We start from the raw sequence: 3,659 nt of genomic DNA, 5'->3' as shown, positions 1-3,659 counted from the left end.
TTTGAGACAGTCTTCTTGTTCTGTAGCCAGGTGCCAGGCTAGAGTGCAGTGGCATGATCTTGGCTCACTGCAACCTCTACCTCCTGGGTTCAAGCAATTCTCCTGCCTCCGCCTCCCGAATAACTAGGACTATAGGCATGCACCACCATGCCCAACTAATTTTTGTATTTTTTAGTAGATAGGTGGTTTCACCATGTTGGCCAGGATGGTTTCGATGTCTTGACCTCGTGATCCGCCCACCTTGGCCTCCCAAAGTGCTGGGATTACAGGTATGAGCCACTGCTCCCAGCCGGGCTTGGTTTTTTAAATTTTGCTTGTTTGTAGTGACATTGATCAAGAATGAATGACTTTAAAATAACAACGAAAAATATTTAGGGATTTTTACTCTTGGGCAGGTATGCTTCTGTCTCTCAGCATTTATCAGATAAAAGGGTTTGGAGTAAATCAGTGATGTTTTGGTTGTGGATAGAACTCTTGAGGGTTCCCTGAACATGATCCTTTGGTAGCATTGGATTGCTCTTGGCCATCCCATGAATAGCCGTATTTTATCTGTTTTTTACTTAATATTTCACATATGAGTTCATTTGAAATGTTTCTGTTGCCACAAAGAAACAAAATCCCTGGCTCAGAATTTTAAGGGGACTTGTAGTTCTAATGTTCCTCAGGCTTTAGTTAAGTAGTAAACAAACTACAGGTTGTTTTTGAGTTCAGTAAAGATCTTGAACCTACAGCCTCTGTGTTTTACAAATGAGGAAATTAAGATCAGTATCTTCTGTTCAAATTCTTTTTTTTTCAAAGAAAGCCAAAAGTATCATAAGCTGATAGGTCTCTGGCCATGAAATACAGCTTCATAGTTAATACATTGAGATTGTTGAGTAGCTATGGGGAAACTGAGAATTTACATTTCAAAGCAAATGTGTTAACCTAAGAGGAATAAAATTGAGTAAACCACGTGTTAGCTCCTTGTAGTGTGGCAGGAATTCAGTGTTACGGTGGAAAAGCCCCAGGAGTTTAACGTGGTAGGTAATGAAGGTTTATGTTAGTTCCTTTCCATGATTATCTTGGTCGCTGTGTGTTGTCATCTCAGGTTAGTTTCTAGCCATGACTACCTAAAAGTTATCTGAGGAAGGCTGTGCACTGGGTGATCTCGTGAGGCAGGTGGACATCTGTTCTGCCAAGATCTTGTGGGCTCAGTTTGAGAGTGGGTTTTAAGTTTCAGTCACTTTAGGCCTCCTTTGCAGGAATGTAGCTTTTGAAATAGAAACAAAGTGTTGCGAAACCTTTGACATTGTATTCTTTAGCACTTCCTCCTCAGCCTGAAGATCTCAGCTTTTGCTTGGGCATTACAACACCCCATGGTACCCGAACCTCAAGTGAGCTCTGTTAGGTTTTCATGTTTGCCCGTGTATGACGGTGACTTTTATGAGTCAGTTTGACTGGGCCTCAGGTGCCCAGATATTTGGCTAAACATTATTCTGGGTGTGTGTGTGAGGTTGTTCGTGATGAGATGATCATTTGACTTGGTAGACTGAGTGAAGGTGACTGCCCTCCCAGCGTGGGTGAGGACAGGCTGAGCAGGAGAGCAAGAGGCTTGAGCAGGAAAGTGTTCCTTTCTCTGCCTGATGGTGCTTGAGGTGGGACATAGGTGTTCTTTCGCCTCTGGTCTCCAGGCTCCAACTAGAGCTTAATATTGTTAACGGTCCCGATTCTCAGATCTCCTGACTGCAGGTTGTGGGACTTCTCAGCCTGCATAATCTTGTGAGCCAATATCCCTGAATAACTCTATGAGTAATCTGTTGGTTCTGTTTCTCTGGAGAGCCCAAGTACTCTAGCAGTAATAGAGTCACTTTTTCCTAGAGATAGGTTTTATCTTGGAGGATGCTTCTGTTGATCCTTCCTATATCTCTGTTTCACAAACACTTCCTGCAATGTAGAGTGCTCATAACTGGTTTGTGAGTACCTCCCAGATATACTGTGATGAGCAAAAAGGTCAGTGCCATCACCTAACAGGCTGTTGATAGTCAAGCCTTTGTGTAGAAGCAAGGAAATTCATCTAGCAACCATAGCAGAGGCAAAGCCTAGAAGTGAAAGATGGGTAGATTTTTGGCTAGGAAGAGCTACAGAAAAACACTCAGCCTCTAGCTTAAACTGAGGTATAAACATATGGAACTAGTGCAGACCTTGAAATCTTTTCTGCCGGAATCCTCTTGGTAGGGAGACCTAGGCAAAATCTTGTCATTTCCACTGACAGTCCCATAGCAACTTCAGTTAAGGTATAGACCTATATAAAGTGTTTTATCCCTTAAAAGGCATCATCACCTATTTGCCTGTGGAATTCTCCCTACAACCCTAAGAGGTGGAGAGGAAGCCTTTCTTACAGATAAGGATGGAAATCGTGCAGATGCAGGAATTTGTTAATAAAGCTAAGTAGAAACAAGAATACCAAGGGGTCAAATTTTTCCAGCCCCCAAATCCTTGGCATAAGTGTACCAAAAGTAAGCACAGCTGTTCTGGGTTTTCTTAGCCTGTTGCCTCCTCTCCATGTTAAAATTCTGGCCTTTATTCTGTCCTTTGAAGATTATCTCTCTATACTTACCTGGCAGGGGAGATATCGTGATCACGAAGGTGGTTTTCCCAGGACAAGGCTTATCCATTGCACTCCGGATGTGCTGACCCCTGTGATTTCCCCAAATGTGGGAAACTCGACTGCGTAATTTGTGGTAGTGGGGGACTGCGTTCGCGCTTTCTCCTGGTAAAAGAAAAAAAAAAAAAAAAAAAAAAAGAAGATTATCTCTCCACCCAGTTGAGGATTCAACATCTAGATACCTTCTTTGAGAAGCATTATTTAAGCCCTCATATAATGTTGGGTTAGATTCCTGATCACCTCCAACCCCTTATTTTGTGTTGAGAGTTTGTTTTGATTACAAAGTCATATATACTTATTGTTTTAAAACTTAAAATATGGCAAACCATAGTCAAAGTCTTTTATATCCCTATATCCTACTCGGAGGAAGAAGTCTTGGCTATGCATATGACATCACACATATATTGCCATTTTCCTGTCTGCTTATCCAGGGTCTCCTTATACCACGCTTGAAGTAGGGAGACTATCTTAGTCATCTTTGCATCTCTAGCAGTTGGGTTGGTGCATATATTTAGGAAATGAATCTGTGCTAAGGTCACCAGCCTCTGAACAGGCCTTATGTACCAAGGTCTGTGTCCAGATTGGCATGACCTTTGAGTTAATGGTCCTTTACTTAGATCTTCAGGACTAAGTTCTCTGCCACAGATTTGCCTTCTGGAAGAAGGTACCTCTCCTCTGGAGCAGCAGCCGTCAGCCTATAAATCCTGTTTTGAAAATTGGAATTTTAGTTAAATTACAGGGACAGAGTGTGATTGTATACAACTTAATATATTGAAATAGGGATCTGAATAAGACTATTTTAGGCATTGCTGAAAAGCAACTGAGCATTTAATGTTTTCATTTATGTTTATGCCCACCAAACTGTGGCACCAGCCCCATCAAGATGTCTGTGGTGCACTTACTGTGCAGAAGGTGCGAAGCCTTTGCATTTCCTCCCTCTGGACTTGGCACCATATTTGCATGTTTTACCAGTTATCTTAAAGTGAGTTTTTTTTTTTTTTTTTTTTTTTTTTTT

General features: G+C 41.7%; 1 protein-coding gene and 1 non-coding gene across 2 annotated transcripts in view; both read left to right on the top strand.

Moving 5' to 3' along the window:
• RAB7A (RAB7A, member RAS oncogene family) overlaps positions 1-3,659 on the top strand; it is an 83,192-nt gene that overhangs the window by 28,697 nt on the left and 50,836 nt on the right. The gene's annotated exons all lie outside the window — the stretch shown is intronic.
• LOC119468612 lies at positions 2,589-2,752 on the top strand. The gene has a single exon (XR_005197326.1). It is a non-coding gene; the product is annotated as a U1 spliceosomal RNA (small nuclear RNA).

This window comes from Cebus imitator, unplaced genomic scaffold (assembly GCF_001604975.1).
Source record: "Cebus imitator isolate Cc_AM_T3 unplaced genomic scaffold, Cebus_imitator-1.0 Scaffold457, whole genome shotgun sequence".
Taxonomy (NCBI): domain Eukaryota; kingdom Metazoa; phylum Chordata; class Mammalia; order Primates; family Cebidae; genus Cebus; species Cebus imitator.
This window is presented reverse-complemented; position numbering and strand designations above follow the sequence as displayed.